Below are 17,540 nucleotides of genomic sequence, written 5' to 3' on the forward strand. Positions count from 1 at the left end.
TCCCCCCTCATCCATGAAGCTCACTGGGTGACCTTGGGGTAATCACTCATTCTCCGGCAAACCTACCTCACAGGATTGTTGTGAAGATAAAATAGGTAGAAGTATGTAGGCCACCTAGAGCTTCCTGGAGGAAAGGTGGGACATGAATGCAACATACAAAATAAGTTTCAGCAAACAGGCAGGGTGCCCCTAAGCATGCATGAAGATCTTTATTTCCATAAGGACTAGAAGCTTGTAGAAAGTGAAGATTATAGGACCGTAGGAATGTCAGCATCGCCCTAGAGCCAGTGCACCAACTGGACTCATGCACCTCAACCCCGACTGGGCTAGGCGAGCTGAGTAGCACCGCCAGAGACCTCCTTTCTCACAGGAACAGGTCACAGTGCTGTGGACTCACAGCTTAGAGCTGAGAGCACCGGATTCACTGTCTCAATAATACAGTCGTTGCGCAGCAGAGTTTTGCAGAGTCTTGCAGAGTATAAACCACTCGGAGAGCAGCTCTGTAGAATATCTTCCTTTTATTCTGTAACTACAACTATGATACAAAACTATATACAGAGCTGAATATTTTAAGCATAAATCAATGCTACACTGAGAGTCTGCAGCTGCACTTAGCAGCAATCTTATCTCTAGGATCTCTAACACTCTCACTTTCTCCGATACACTGACTGACTGACTCTCTCTCACACTCACACACAGATATGTTGCTGGGCAGAATAAGTAGATAGGCAGGACACGCCTCCTCCTCTCTGGAGAGTCAGCAGAGACCATCAGGAGATCATCAGGAGATTCTTGGGTATGGGAGGGGTGAAATCTCCTCAAGGAAACCATCTAGCTTTGTATTGTCTACACTGTATTGTCTCCAAGGTTTCAGGCAGGAAGTCTTTTGCAGCCCTGCCTGAAAACGCCTTCTAGGATTGAACCTGGGACTTTTTACACTCAAAGCAGATACTCTGCAACTGCGCTACGACCCTTCCCTAAGTTATCTGGGTTTTCTGTGCAAAACCCAACCCATCCTCTTTATTATATGTGTTTGGCAACTATAAATGCAATTGGATGTTTGCATTCTTTGTCCATTGTTATCTTTGGGGATTTTGTGCTTTTAAAAAAATACATAAATTATTGTGCATCTCTGAGGGTGTTTTCCTTCTCACAAACTGCACAGGGTAGAAACAGTGAAATGAAATTCCCCGCCGGCTTTAGAGCTGCAGTGGCGGCCCTTTTCATTTAGCTGCACCACCCTCAACTTCCCCAGTCTCCAGAAGTGTCCCATCGCTTATGGTGCTTAAAGAGGGGGGGGGGGGCAAAGGAGAGAGAACTGAGCGAGCAGAGGAGGAGGGGAAGGAGAAGCAGAAAGATTTTGCAGGCCTGGAGATAACAAAGATGTCATTAAAATAATAATTAAAAGACAAAGCTGCCACGTGTGCAGTCAGGGTTTTTGCGATAATAAACCACATTTCGATGTGCATTAAGCCCCCTAATGATCGGCTCTCTGTGTGTCTTACAGGGTCAAATCAATGTCTTCGCAGAAAAAAGGAAAAGAAGAAAAGGAAAATCAATTAAGCCCCATCCATTGTCCCTTCCAGGAGAGGCTCATTGTTTGCGTTTGTCTCCTATCTCCCCATTTGTCACTTGCATTCTGCCCAATTTTGCAAACAAAAGCCAGGATGTCAGTACCAAGGTCACCAGAGTCGGATCTAATTCCTGCACAATGTGGCTATACACCCCCCTTCCTTCCTTCCTTCCTCTCTCTCTCTCTCTCTCTCTGTGAAGATTGCACTGAAACTGCAGCATGAAAGGAAGAATGAAAGAAAATAAGAAACAGAGGGCAAAAAAGAAGTCTTAGTGCCGCCTCAGAAATCAGTATTGCAGGATTCCTCTCTCCCCCACTCCCTTGGGTCTCTAACCACTACAGAATACCCTGCCCTGAGTTCCAGAAGGGTGCCACTTCCACCTCTTTTGTTCACAGAATCACAGAATCGCAGAGTAAGAAGGGATCGCAGGGGTCATCTAGTCAAACCCCCTGCAATGCAGGAATCACAAATGAAGAATCGCTGACAGGTGGCCACCCAACCTCCATTAAAAAACTTCCAAGGAGAGTCTACCGCCTTCCGGGAGATCTCTTCAAATTTCCTTTTTCTTTGGGACTACAGCACAACATCCAGGTCCTTATCCACAAACACAGTCAAACCCTGTTTACATTATGCCGTGAGAAGCCTCCCTAGGCAGGCAGTAGACCCCTGAATACCACCTGCAGCCAACCATCAGGTAGGAGGCAATCCTGGCCTGGAGGGGCAACTCCTTTGATGTGCATCTCCCTGGGGGAAGAGATGGGCAGCACTAGGGGCCGGGATAAGCCTTCTATGTTATGGAGAAGAGAGTGCAGAACGAATGTGCTTCCCCATTCTGTTATTTCAGGGTTCTGGAGATGCAGTCTATGCTGTGTCCCGCTCCTGCTGAGTTCATAGGAATGCCAGAAGCTGACTTACGCCCAGTCAAGGCACTGACCCTCCAAACACATGGACTGGTAGCGACTCTTCAGGTTTTGCGGCAGAAGCCTCTCCCAAGCCTTCCCAGAGATGCCAAGGACCTGGGGCCTTTAGCAAATCACAGCAGATGCTCTACAACTGACACACGGCCCCTTCCCCTGTTGAGCCAGGAGGACCTCTGAACTTACTGAAAGAAGGCATTCGAGCGTGTACAGTGGTACCTCAGGTTAAGAACTTAATTTGTTCTGGAGGTCCGTTCTTAACCTGAAACTGTTCTTAAACTGAGGTACCACTTTAGCTAATGGGGCCTACTGCTGCTGCCACCACGCGATTTCTGCTCTCATCCTGATGCAAAGTTCTTAACCAAAAGGTACTATTTCTAGGTTAGCGGAGTCTGTAACCTGAAGCGTCTGTAACCTGAAGCGTCTGTAACCCGAGGTACCACTGTACACTTCCCTCCAACTTCCAGTCTCATCACTTCATCTGCATCTTTCCCCTTCTCGGTGTTATCGGGGTGCACACTTCCACATATTACTCCTCCCCACTTTAATGTGACCCCATATATATATATATATATATATATATATATATATATATATATATATATATATATTGGTATGTTATGTGCACCCCCGGAAGTGAAAGCTGGACCATAAAGAAGGCTGATCACCGAAAAATTGATAAATTGATGCTTTTGAATTATGGTGCTGGAGGAGACTCTTGAGAGTCCCATGGACTGCAAGAAGATCAAACGTCTCCATTCTTAAGGAAATCAGCCCTGAGTGCTCACTGGAAGGACAGATCCTGAAGCTGAGGCTCCAATACTTTGGCCACCTCATGAGAAGAGAAGACTCCCTGGAAAAGACCCTGATGTTGGGAAAGATGGAGGGCACAAGGAGAAGGGGACGACAGAGGACGAGATGGTTGGACAGTGTTCTCGAAGCTACCGGCATGAGTTTGACCAAACTGCGATAGGCAGTGGAAGACAGGAGTGCCTGGCGTGCTCTGGTCCATGGGGTCACGAAGAGTCAGACACGACTAAACGATTAAACAACAATGTGTACCGCCAATCTCTGAGCAGCAGGAGAAGCCAAGAGGTTCCATCTCTTACCCGGGGGTTTGTTTTCCCTGGAAGGAAGGTTGATGTGTGGTGCCTTTGGAATATATGCTTTTATTCGCACATATATACAACTTGAAAATAGGATGGAGCGGCTCACAGCATTAACACCGCCCCTAACCTCAGCTCTTGAGTCCAGCACAGAGCAAGGCAATCCTCTGTTTCTCCAGCTTCCAGCATCAGCCAAAACTCTGGGTATTATCCTTCCAACTTACAAGGTTATGTGGCTTCCAACTAGGTGGAGGGGGGATTACAAACACCCCCATTTGTCTCTATGGCAACCTCTTAGGCATGCAAATAGCAGTACTTAACTGTCCTGCCAAGGCCATTCCCTTCAGAAGGACTGGTTCAGCAGGCTTCCTCTCAGAGAATCCATCTCCACATACACAGGATCACAGGTTTGGAAGGGACCCCCAAGTGTCATCCAGACTGTCCCCCCGAAAACCCATTGCACAAAGATCCTTTTGTCAAAGAGCGTTTTCTTTCCATTTTGCGCTCCCCTTCCCCCTGTTATTTTAGCAATGCCTCCACACACCCGGCTGTAGGAGAGGGAGGCAGACATGAATGAGCAAACCAAAGCCTGTGGCCAACTAAGCATGTACAGCACAGAATGAAACAACAGAGGATTAATAATGCATCACTTCCGCTTCAGAAACAAGCCCAGGCCATTCAGAACTGCAAACTCCAGGGGAGAAGTGCCTATGGAGGAGGATTAAGGAAGCACCCAACCCCTAGTAACCAAGAGGAGAGTGGGCAGAGAGGAGCTATGGGCTGGAATCTTGGGTGTCTGAGATCCAAGTACGCTGAGAATTGAATGCAAGTGCAGAGATCAATCATTTGGCAATGAACATTGGGGAGGGGGAAGCAGCAGCAGCAGCATCACTGGGCTGAGAATAAGGCTCCCTCCACCCCTCTCGCGACTCCCTCCAGCCACACTGGGTGGTATTTCAGTGTGCAGACAAGAATCCCCCGGCGAATAGCAAGAGGCCGAGGGTGGTCATGCAACAGGTTGTAATAAATTGCATCCTTTCATCTCGACTCCAAGCGCTGATGGGTTCTGACAGCTGAAAGGATTGTGCAGGTATATATGACTGAACACAGCACGACGTAATTCGCCTCTTGCCATCGCCGCCGTTTCCATTAGTCATTAAAAATGAGGAGTTCAGGAGGCTGTCGTTGCAGGTGTTCTCTCGGCCCGTTTTCGGAGCAGCTTGAGGTTAGTCATCTGCCATTTTTTGCCCTCATTCCAGGCAATCAAAATGCAGCCGGCAGATGGATCCGTCCGAGCCCCCGATATGCACAGCGCAGATTGTGTTGTTGTTATTGTTTCCAAGCATCAGCTGAAGAGGACCCGCTCGCTCGCTATTCAGGGCATCAGCATTAAAGCAAGGCTGGCTGATGATTCAAGGCCACTGAGTCCGCTTGCCGCGGCTGTCGAGGAGGCGGGCGAGGGCCGTTGACGGATGGAGGGGGCCGCATCTGCACCCGCATCTTCTCCGCCACTTGTCACCCCCTGCCACGCACTTTACTGAAACAAGAGCCCTGAAAGTGCCAACGAAGCAACTCCACATCACCCCCCCCAAAAAAAGCTCTACCATGTTTCAAGGCTGGTAGATGGCACCTGCCCATCTCATTCTGGGTGCTTGCTCCGATTGAATGCGACTTGGGAGCTTCTGGGTCCAGGGCCCCCTATGCAGATGGTACAACGTAAATTCAAAGAGAAGCCGCCCCCCCCTTTGTGGCTCTCTCCACATATTGCCACCAGACAGCGCCATTTAATTGGCTAATAGCAACTCAGTATAAAGCAATTAGATAATTTATGTTGAAAAACCTCGCTTACGGTGCGCGCGCGCACACACACACACACACCGCCACCGCTTCCTTCCCCAGCGGACCCCGTTTAGTGGGATAATTTACACTTTGTCACTGTGGGTGAGATGCACTTTAGACAGCGGAGCTCTGTTGCTTTTTATTATTTCTGCATTCCTTACATTTGTTGATTGGTCTGGATGCACCAAAGAGAAATAATAACCACAAGCTGCTGAGTGATGAACAGGAGACGATATTGTTTGGCTTGTGGACAGCCTACGAAGCAGAATGTTGAACCTGAATGCTGAACACGTCAAAGGAAGGACTTCTTTACGCAGAACATAGTTAAACTGTGGAACTCACTTCCACAGGAGTCAGTGATGGCCAGCAACTCGCATGGCTTTAAAAGAGGGCTGGACAAATTCATGGAGGGTAAGGTTATTGATGGCTACTAGGCATGATGGAGTCGATGTGAGATTATTGTTGGCTTTCCTTGAGGTCATGAATAAGCCTTTGGCTGCCATCACCACTCTCCCACTACTGCTGCCCTTGGTAGGTTTCAGGTACACTCACCACCCAAGCACAGCAGGAAATCCCCAGAAAAGAAGAAGGGAACATCATCCCTAAACACTGTCCCAATAAAGAACCAACTGCTGAGTTGGACAGGGATTCCAAGCCATAAGCAGAGCAGCCTCTCCAGAAACCTACAGAGGAGATCTTGGAAACCACTCTGAGCTCCACGTCTTATTAATTTCACCTTTATGTGCAATAAAAAGCCATTTTCAGAAGGAGAACTGTGGCCGCACTGGCATTGCTTTTCCGCTGCAGCTTTAATGACATGCAGGTCCCCCTCCCCCTTTCCTAATTCTCTTAATTAAATTCCCCATTTTTAATAACCACAACATAGGAAGAGGAGGAAAATCTTCACCTGTGTCCCTCATCTGCGTCTGGGAAATTTGAGTTTGAAATATAAATACTGATGCGAAGAGACACCATCCAGCTCACCTCCAATTAACGGAGATGTCTTTATCCAGCGTTTGTGCTGGGGGACAAGTGGGTGTCATCGTCCCCCCCACTCCTCTGCATCTGAACACTTCTTTCTCAAACTCATCTGTGATAACCACCGATACAGGTCCTTCACATCAGCAGGGACATTATTTGAACATACATTGTGTCATTATTGCACAGTTCTAATTGCATTATTGGTTGTATTTCTTCTTCTGTTTGTAAACTACATTGGACATTTACAATATAAAGCAGCACAGGAGTGCTTTGGAATCACACAGACACACACACACACGGAGAGAGAGAGAGAGAGAGAGAGAGAGAGAGAGAGAGAGAGAGAGAGGAACTGTGATTCTTTCCCTGGGGGTAAGAGGTGCTGACTGGGAAATATGCAAAATCGATCTAGCATCAAGCTCTGGAAAACCCTTCAGTTCTGACAGGGCAGGTAGACTTTGGCCTTTCAGATGTTGGCATACCCCTCAACTGTCCCGAGTTAATTGGGACATGCCTTTGCAATGCATTGTGGGACGGGGGTGGCACTGTGGGTTAAGCCACAGAGCCTAGGACTTGCCAATCAGAAGGTCAGAGGTTGAATCCCCGCGACGGGGTGAGCTCCTGTTCCTTGGTCCCTGCTCCTGCCAACCTAGCAGTTCGAAAGCACGTCAAAATGCAAGTAGATAAATAGGCTCCGGCGGGAAGGTAAACGGCATTTCTGTGCGCTGTTCTGGTTCACCAGAAGCGGCTTAGTCATGCTGGCGACATGACCCGGAAGCTGTATGCCGGCTCCCTCGGCCAATAAAGCAAGATGAGCGCCGCAACCCCAGAGTGGACCTAATGGCCAGGGGTCACTTTACCTTTACCTTTACCTTTGCAATGCATTATCCTGAAGATATGGCCTGCCTTCCAAAGACCTCCTGAGTGGGTGCCACACAAGCCTGCAGACCCCACGATGGCCAAGGAATGGTGCCTGTCCGGCATTTGCAGGCAACAACACTCCCTCCATCATTATCCTGGAGGTGCCTTCACAGGTTGGCATGGCACAGGTGCTTCCTGGCTAGGCTGACGGTCATTTATGCCAGATGCGAGACCGACTTTTAATATCCTCAACAAATCCAGCTCCATCAGCCCAAACACGGGGCTCCCATCACAGCCAACCTCGTGAGCAAGCCCAGGCAATTACCGCCATCCCTTTCCCCTGTTGTGACTGAATTAAAGGCACAAATAAATTAAAACTACATTTAAAATGTATTTTTTTCCTAATTGAAGAAGGATACACCGACTAATGTCCTACCTAATTAGACAGAAGCGGGGTTTTTATTATCAACATGTGAAACCATCCCTAATTGACTCATTTAGAGGCTCTGCAGCAGCATCCGGAACCGGCCCACACTGCCAGCAAAAGAGAGAGACAGAGAGCCACAGGTGGGCAAAGGGAAGCTCAGCACGGACCTTGGTCCACTGCCTTGCAAACGGAAAGCAATCCAGGTGCAAACAGCCCCATGGCGCACAAATACACACACATTCCCCGCAGCCACATTTCCCCTCCCAAACATCGTGGCTCACAGCCAGCTCGGTTTATGGCCATGCATCAGCGTGCATGCAGAAAGAGCAGAAGCCAACTGCATTGTGGAAATAACACATTTCATTAAAACAAAGAAAAATATAAGGGCAAGTACCAAGAGTCAAAGTGATTGCCAGTCATCCCAGAGTCTTTCTGGTCATTGGCCTGGATTCTGGAAGGTGGACTCTGTATTTGTTTGTTTGTTTGTTTGTTTGTTTGTTTGTTTGTTTGTTTGTTTGTTGCTTTCTTACCCCCACCTTTTCCTCCAAGGACTTGAAGTGGCGTACGTGGTTCTCCCCCTCACCATTTAATACCCACCACAGCCCTGTGAGGTAGTTTAGGCTGAAATGCAATGACTTGCACCCCAGGTCACACAGTGAGCATTGTACCTGAGTGGGGATTCGAACCCATCCTAAAGGATCTTCACTGGCTCCCAGTACATTTCCGAGGGCCATTCCAAGTATTGGTGCTGACCTTTAAAGCCCAAAACAGCAGCGGTTCAGTATACCTGAATGAGCATCTCTACCCCCATCACATCAGCCCAGACACTAAGATCCTCCTCCGGGGGTCTTCTGCTGGTTCCCTCACTGTGAAAAGCGAAGTTACACGGAACCAGGCAGAGGGCCTTCTTGGCAGTGGCACCCTCTCTTCAAATGTCAATGAAATAAACAACTGACTTTTAGAAGACATCTGAAGGCAGCCCTGTTTAGGGAGGTTTTTAAGGACTGATGTTTTTTAGATATGTTGTAAGCCTCCCAGAGTGCCTGGGGAAACCCAGCCAGATGGGCGGGGTATAAATAATAAAGTTGTTGTTGTTGTTGTTGTTGTTGTTGTTGTTGTTGTTGTTGTTGTTGTTGTTGTTAAGCTTTGTCTCCCATGTCCTAGCCTGGCACTCTAACCCTCCCAACCATCAAGACTGGTTAGTCTGCATAAGACTTCAGGGACTCCAGCTTCCCTGGGCAGCAGGGCCTAAGGAGCTGTCCAAGGTCCTGATCTGCTTCCATTAGGTGCCTCAAGCTCCCACAGAACACATCCTCTTTCCTCTGTTTGCTAGCAAGACCTGCATGCAAGTTTGAACACACTTTCATGAGAAGCATCCTGCTGGATCAGACTAAGGCTCCACTTTTCTCCAGATGCTTTTGGGGAGCTCCCGGCAAGCTTTGAAGGGGTTCTCTCACCATAGTCCCACTCACCACCTCCCTTATTGAGTTTCTCCTCTGTGAACTTATCTAATCCCCTTTAGAATGTGTCTAAGCCAGTCGCCATGTCATTGTATCTTGGCCTACCTTAAAAGCCAAAAGACCCCCTTTGAAGTTCAAGCTTCAGTCCCTGCACCTATTTCCAAGTAGATATAAAGATATAAAGCAGCAGCAGTAACTTGGGTCTCTATAAGCAAATTCCCTAAGGCAGAGATCTCACGTCCCGCTTGTGGGCTGCCCAGATTGGCCACTGCAGAAACTGCCCTCTTTGGCCTGGTTCTGCTGCTGCTGTGGGGTTCTTCTGATGGTCTTATGAAAATTCTGAAAATTCACACGTTTACATTTCTAACCCAACCTTCCCCCAATAAAGTCAGGGCAGGTCGCATAGCTTCATGCTCTACAACAGCCCTGTGACATAAGGTAGGCTGAGAGACAGAAAAGGGGCCCACTTTATTTCCATGATTTTGAGTTGTTTTAAAGCGTTTTTAATGTGTTTTGATGCTGTAGCCTGACCTGGGTGAAGGGTGGTTAAATAACAACAACCAACAAACAACTGGGTTGGGGGCATCTCACGAGGCAGGAGATGGACCTGGTTATAGGGACCGCATTACAGTGGTACCTCGGGTTACATATGCTTCAGGTTACATATGCTTCAGGTTACACACGCTTCAGGCTACAGACTCCGCTAACCCAGAAATAGTGCTTCAGGTTAAGAACTTTGCTTCAGGATGAGAACAGAAATCATGCTCCGGCGCTGTGGCAGCAGCAGGAGGCCCCATTGGCTAAAGTGGTGCTTCAGGTTAAGAACAGTTTCAGGTTTAGTACGGACCTCCGGAACGAATTAAGCACTTAACCCGAGGTACCACTGTACTGAAAATATATTTTACCTTATCCTGATTCTCTTTCTTATTTTTTCCTGCCCTACCCCCACTACTTTCCCTTTCTCTCCCTCGTTTGGGCTTTCCTCTTTATTTGATTATATTTCTTTGTTCTGTGCATGTCATTATGAATCGTTGCTGGAAGTGCCAATGGCTCATAAAAATCCATCATTTTGAATTAGGAGCTATTTTTTTCCTTTCTTTTCTTTTTTTATACAGAGGATTTGCAATCTCAATAGGTGTGTGTTGGAAGGAAAGGGTAGACTGGAGAATTAAAAAAAGACCAAAAGAAAAAGAAAGAAGAAAGAAAAATTAATTTATCCACGTATAAGAGTGATTTTATTGTTTGACAGGTTTCTATTAAAATGAATATTTTTTAAAAAAAAAAATAATCAAGATTTTAAGCCGGCAATACGAACATACAAAGAGTCCTGAGGCTGGATCCATCCAAAGGTCCAGCTAGCCCTGCAAGGAGGTCATGAGGACAAGAGCAGCCTCCATGTTCCTTGTCCCCAGCACTAAATATTCAGCGACGTTCTGCCATTACACCACACAGGGCACATACAGTCGTACCTAGGTTCTCAAATGCAATCCGTTCCAGAAGTCCATTCAACTCCCGAAACCGTTTGAAAACCAAGGCACAACTTCCAATTGGCTGCAGGACCTTCCTGCACTCAAGCAGAAGCTGTGTCGGACATTCAGCTTCCGAAAAACGTTTGAAAACCAGAACACTTACTTCCGGGCTTTTGGAATTTGGGAGCTAAAAAGTACAAGTACCAAGGCATTCGAGAACCAAGGTTTTAATGCTTTCTATCCCACTTTTTCCTCCAAGGAGCTCAAGGTGGCATTTATGGTTCTCTCCCCTCTCCCCACAACAACCTTGCGAGGTGGCTTGGGCTGAGAGTGAGTAAGTGGTCCAATATCACTGCAGTGAGCTTCATAGCCTGATTTGAACCCTGCTCCTCTGAAGTCCTAGTAGTCTGACATGCTAACCACTACACCATATTGGCTCTCTAGGAGGGAAGGGGTCTAGAATACCCACCCACAAGGGAGGCAGCACCTCCTTTTGCTTTGAGCCCACCCACTATGCAGGGCAGGATATGAGAGAGCCCATCCTGCTTAATCCCTGGGGACGGAAGCTGTAGGCGTCATCAGCAAGCTCACTCATATTTCACCCTGCATATTTAACTTTCATTTGCTGTTTGGCCTGGGTTCGCTGGTAAGTCCAACCCAATACATTTACAAATCAGTAGGATAATTTTGCTTAAATGCATAGGAAGAGTCATATTTAAATATGAATTTATCATTAAATACAGTGGTACCTCGGGTTAAGTACTTAATTCGTTCCGGAGGTCCATTCTTAACCTGAAACTGTTCTTAACCTGAAGCACCACTTTAGCTAATGGGGCCTCACACTGCCGCCGCGCCACCGGAGCATGATTTCTGTTCTCATCCTGAAGCAAAGTTCTTAACCTGAGGTACTATTTCTGGGCTAGTGGAGTCTGTAACCTGAAGCTTCCGGGGTGGCGCCTCCGGTGATGGTACTATTTCTGGGTTAGCGGAGTCTATAACCTGAAGCGTATGTAACCCCAGGTACCACTGTACATATTTAAATGTGCATTCTCTCCCTCTCCGTCTCAACATGATATCCTAAAACATGCAAAAAAGCTACGAAAGGAACAGCCCAGCATCAGCTCTTTGCTCATGAGTGCAGGAAGATTCCCTCATCCTGAAGAAGTGCATTGAGAGCCGGTGTGCTGCTCCCCTCCAAAAAACTTAGCAGAGTCAGATCTGCAGCCCAGTGCTGCCTTGTGTGGACAAAGCCCCTGCCATACCGCCGGGACAGAAGCAGGCCTCAAAAACAAGTCAGATCAGGAGCAGCCCCTTAAGAGAGATTTTACTCACTTATTACATTGGCTTCTCACCTTTTTCTCCTACGGAACTCCTGACAGTGCATATGGTACTGCAGGCCTTTTAACCTCAGAACATGCCATGCTGGGCTGAACAAGGGCGTGGCTGGTGAAAGATCAGCCAGCAAGCTTCATGGCTGAGTGGAGATCTGAAGCCCGTTCTCCAAAGTTCAACACTCTTATACCACAGAAGTATCCACCCTGGCCTCATTTTCACAGAACCCAAAGCCTCTAGCCACACTCAGGCAAATTAGCTTGTTCGTGCAGTCCTATTCCCCCCCCTCTCTTTTATTGCATCCATATCTCACCTTCATTCCTGCAAGGAACTCAAGGCGGTGTATATAGTCCTCCTCCTCCCGATTTTATCTGCCTAACAACCCTGAGAGCTAGGCTGAGGCATCAACCCTGAGAGAAGCAGTGACTGGCCCAAGGTGACCCTGGGAGCTTCATGGTCACCTGGGGATTTGAACGCAGGTCTCCCAAGTCCTAGTCCAACACTCTAACCACACCACCACACTGAATCTCTCCCTAGGTTGGCAATACAGAGCGGCGGAATTCCTCAATGCTGTGAAGTCTATATCAAGGGTGACCAGGGCTCACCATTGTGCCTATTGGACATGCTGGCTGGTGTTGATGGAATGTGAAGGTCAATGTCCTCTGGAGGGTCTCTGGTTAAACACCCTGATCTAGATCTTCTCAAGGAGATAGGACACTAGCTCCAGAGTCCACCAACCATCTTCCACTGAGGACTACATACTCATAGGTGGCTCCTTCCACCCACTTCCATTTATATAACAGGGCAAGTCATTAGATTTTTCCCACAGCAGGAAGTTTCCATTAATAACAAAGTCCTATTAAGTATCTGTTAAAAGGTCTGTACCGCTAATTTAGCTGGAAAAATTGAACAGATTACTCTTACCGGTTTCAATTAAAATAACATGATGCCTTCAAACTGATACCTTAATTGGACATTATAAAATGACATTTAGGAATCTGGAGCTCCGATTAGCCAATGAAGTCATCTGACTGTGAAGACACTTCTCCGCGGCCCCATCAAGTCCTCGGCTGACCCTTTTGACATTGAGAGAGACCCCATTTTTCATGACAGGGGAGTTACAAGGGCTTCCCCATCCTTTGTAACCAAGGCTGGAGTGAGAGGGCCTACTCTTGAGGAGGAGAGCCATTTGTTTCCTCATGGTACCTTCACTCATCTCTCATAACTTGTGGTCCCCTCTGACCAAATCAGGTTTCTGAAAGACTATAAGAACCTGGAAGATGAAAGCCGAATGCCTGGGTTCACCACCAAAAGATGGGTTGTTCTCTTCCCTTTCTTACAGGTGGTGAATATCCACAAATGGTTCAACATGCAGACAGAGTCAACATGCATGTTGGCTAGAAACTTCATATCAGTTGCTGAGGAACACAAGTAGGAGCAAAGAAAGCTACACCACAAGTAGCCATCTGGCAAGGCTTTTCTGCACAACTTGTCTTTCCCGACGTACTTTTTCTTTTCTGTCCTAAAACTTATTTAATTATTACGTTTTATGCGACCTTTTCCTCCAAGGAGCTCATGGTTCTCCTCCTCCACAGTTCATGCTCACAACAACCCTGTGAGATTCGTTAAGCTGAGAGATTATGGCTGTCCCAAAGTCACCCAATGGGACCTCAATGGCTGAGTGGGGAGTGGAACCCTCGTCTCCCAGCCTAGTCCAACACTCTAACGCATGGGCAGGCAAACTAAGGCCTGGGGGCCGGATCCGGCCCAATTGCCTTCTAAATCCGGACTGCCCACGGGCCGGGAGAAACTGTGTTTTTACATGAGTAGAATGTGTGCTTTTATTTAAAATGAATATCTAGGTTATTTGTGGGGCATAGGAATTCATTCATTTTCCCCCCTTCAAAATATAGCCTGGCCCCCCACAAGGTCTGAGGGACAGTGGACCGGCCCCCTGCTGAAAATGTTTGCTGACCCCTGCTATGCCACACTAGTTATTTCCAGCTTCCAACATTCAACTTCAGTGGGCGGTCCCTTTGGGTTCTGGCACTGGGAGAGAGCATGTTCTCCTTAACCATCCTCTCCACCCCATGCAGAATTTTCTACACCTCTTCCACGCCCCCTATTCAATTGCCCTTTTCCTAAACCACAAATGCTACCACCTTTCCTCATTTTGCCTTCCTTTTCCTGCAGCTTTCCCCCCTACATCTTTTTTGTGTTAAGGATGTTACCTTAACAAGGAGTTATCCAGGTTCTGTGGCTCCCCAGCTCACCCTTTAACCCACTAAAGTCCTTGGAATCTTGCTGCGACTCTCCTGGAGGTAAATCTCTATCCGTCTCGGGCAAATTGCAAAACAGGGTAAGAGCACCTGGCTTCCACCTGACTTGGGCCGAGGCACAGACCTCCGCAGCACGTTGCAAGCAACTTTCAGTGTCTGGAAACACAAGGAAGGATGGAGAGGTGGGAATAGCCCGTTTGCTGTTATTGCTGCCTCGCAAGCTGTCGCTGAATCCATTTGGCTAAGAAATCACACAAATTCTTCCACTCGGAGAATCCCCGAGAATGAAATTTAATACATCCCCTCCTCACCCCCAGCAAAAAAAAAAAAAAAAGCAGCAGCTTCCAATTCAAAAATGCTGGCTAATGAAAAGCCAAAGCCGAGCAAACGGCAGCCCCTTGTTCAGCTCAGAAAGCGGCAGAAACGGCCCCCTGGAGGACGTGGCGAGGCAGTCACCTTTCTGCAAGGACCATCTGTCCAAAATCACTTTCAGTGTGTAATACAAGCGAGTGACTCTAAATTAGTCGAATCGAGATACTGCGCGGTGGCTGTAATTATCTTTTTTTTTTTTAATTGCTAATTTCACAATCTTAATTTACAGCTCAGCAGCAGGGTGTGTGTGTTTGTGTGTGTGTTCTAAATAACAAGCTTGGATGGGGTGGGTCATATTTTCTCCTGAAAACTGGAGTTTGCAACTTGGCTAGAATGTATTAGATGAGTTCTGGATTTATTTAATTATGTATGTATGTATGTATGTATGTATGTATGTGAAATGTTGGTGTCAATAAAGTTATAAACGCTTGTGATGCCCACAATGTATTTGGCTTGCTGGGTGTCCGTAACACAGAGCATGATCTGAACCCAGCCCAGAAATTACTGTAGCTCTTCCTCCTCCCCTTGCTATGCTTTGTACACTTTGGAAACAGTTATGGGTAACCAGGACACTGATGGAATTTATCGGCAAAGTAAAGAGACTCCCTGGAGTGTCCATTGCTCAGAGGCTATATCTAATTCATTTTCAGTTTTTGTCTTCCTTGATTTTTTTGGTGCTGATTGCAGGAGGCAGTGATGGCCACCATCTTGGATGGCTTCAAAAGACGATTGGACAAGTTCATAGAGCAGAAAGCTGCCAATGGCTACCAGCCACGATGGCTATGCTCTGCCTTCATGGTCGGAGGCAGCAATGCTTTTGAATACCAGTTGCTGGAAACCACAGGAGGGGAGAGGACTCTTGTGCTTGAATCCTGCTCATGGGTTTCCCACAGGCATCTGGATGCTGAGATAGATGGACCACTGTTCTTCCTACGCCCTTTTCATTCAAATGTGTGAAGTGCCCCGTCCTGTCTGACTCCTGCCCTCAGCATCAGCTACATCACTAATGACCGTGTTTTCAATATGGGGAAACCCTGAATTATTCCCACTGCCTACTCCTCATTTCATTTGCTTAAAAAGAAAGCAGTAGTTCAATAAATGGTGAAATGGCCCTTAGATGGCATCGGAAGCTCTGAGGCCTATCCCAGGGCATGTTTATTCAGGAACACCCATTAAGTTCAATGGGAGTTACTCCCACCTCGCATGGGATTGCAATCTTCATTAGACTAGTACAGTGATGAGATCTATTAGAGCAGCGGTTCTCAACCTGTGGGTCCCCAGATGTTGTTGGACTACGACTCCCACCATCCCTGAGCTCTGGCCTTGCTAGCTAGGGGTGATGGGAGTTGTAGTTCAACAACATCTGGGGACCCACAGGTTGAGAAAGGCTGTATTAGAGACTAATGAGGCTCCCGCTATGAGGATTTCCCCTGTAACGAACCTGTGTGGCAAAAGGAAAGTAATCCCAGATGCAGGAAGGATTGGATGAATTCCATGATTCAAGGCTGCTGGCTTCCCCGCCCATCCCAGCACTCTGGGAGGAATCACCAGTAAACCTCTGTGGAGGGTTTTATCCCAGACCACCTCCCAGCAGAGCCTTCAAGGGCTGCCACTCATTCCAGCAAAGAACCAAGGAGGACAGAGGACCTACATGAATGTCATCATAGGGGGCCTTTCTCCAATCCCAAAACAACAAGGGTGTGGGCGGGCGCAGATGGCAAAAGAGGATGCAGCAACCCACATTAATACATTAGGCCACATTCCAACCATGTGACAGTCAGAAATGCCTATGCACATCTCTGTCCCCATCCTGACATGCAAGAGGCTTTATCCCAAGTCAAAAGACACATCCGAGGTAGGCAAACACATCCAGGGAAGGTGGAACACAGGGCTGTTAAGGGGTGTGGCCTGTGAAGAGCGGGTGTGGCTTGAGAAGGCCTGTTGCCCATCCCTGCCATAAGGGATCCTTGCATATTGCAGACAGGGAGGAGAGAAGGTAGAGAGATAGTGTGTCTTAATGGTTAGAGCATCAGACTAGGACCTAGCAAATCGGGGTTCAAATCCCCGTTCAGCCATGAAGCCCACAGGGTGACCTTGGGGGCCAGTCGCTGTTTCTCAGCCTAACCTACCTCACAGGGTTGTTATGGGGATTAAGTAAGGGAGGGGGGAGAGAACAGCATACCTTTAAAGCCCTAAACAGCCTTGGTCCAGTATATCTGAAGGAGCGTCTTCATCCCCATCATTCTGCCCAGACACTGAGGTCCAGCGCCAAGGGCCTTCTGACTGTTCCATCACTGCGAGAAGTCAAGTTACAGGGAACCAGGCAGAGGGCCTTCTTGGTAGTGGCACCTGCCCTGTGGAACGTCCTCCCACCAGATGTCAAAGAGAACAACAACTACCAGACATTTAGAAGACATCTGAAGGCAGCCCTGTTTAGGGAAGCTTTTAATGTTTGATGCATTACTGTATTTTAATATTTTGTTGGAAGCTGCCCAGAGTGGCTGGGGAGGCCCAGCCAGATGGGCGGGGAATAAATTATTATTATTATTATTATTATTATTATTATTATTATTATTATTATTCCGCCTTGAGCTCCCTAGAGAAAAAGGTGGGATGTGAAGGCAATAAATAAGCAAAGGTCAGGCCACTATTCAGCTTCCAAGTCGATCCTCACTTCCATCTGGCATTCTTCCAAAGAATGCTGGAGAAACATATTTAAAATAATGTAAAAACCGGATCCAGCAAGGCACTTCCTCCATCTGCTGAAGCAAGAATGCAGACTCAGGATCCCTCAGCGCAGATTAGCTCTGCCTCAACTGTCAAGACAGCCTTGTAAACTCGAGATGTACGAGCGACTCATGCAAGAGACGTCAACCCATCCCTGGTCCAGGGAACAAACATTCATCCGACTGGTTGAGCTGATCGC

General features: G+C 47.5%; 3 protein-coding genes across 6 annotated transcripts in view; 2 read left to right on the plus strand and 1 right to left on the minus strand.

Moving 5' to 3' along the window:
- The window catches only part of UTS2 (urotensin 2), a 579,903-nt gene extending 568,431 nt beyond the window's left edge, over window positions 1-11,472 (plus strand). The window contains exon 5 of the mRNA XM_083513365.1: window positions 11,375-11,472. The gene's annotated coding sequence lies outside the window, so the exon portion shown is untranslated. The remainder of the gene's footprint in view (window positions 1-11,374) is intronic.
- The window catches only part of CAMTA1 (calmodulin binding transcription activator 1), a 706,892-nt gene that overhangs the window by 522,650 nt on the left and 166,702 nt on the right, over window positions 1-17,540 (minus strand). The window lies entirely within an intron of this gene.
- ZBTB48 (zinc finger and BTB domain containing 48) overlaps window positions 1-17,540 on the plus strand; it is a 386,674-nt gene that overhangs the window by 68,160 nt on the left and 300,974 nt on the right. The window lies entirely within an intron of this gene.

The sequence above is a fragment of the Podarcis liolepis genome (assembly GCF_965112155.1).
Source record: "Podarcis liolepis genome assembly, chromosome: 7".
NCBI lineage: Eukaryota > Metazoa > Chordata > Lepidosauria > Squamata > Lacertidae > Podarcis > Podarcis liolepis.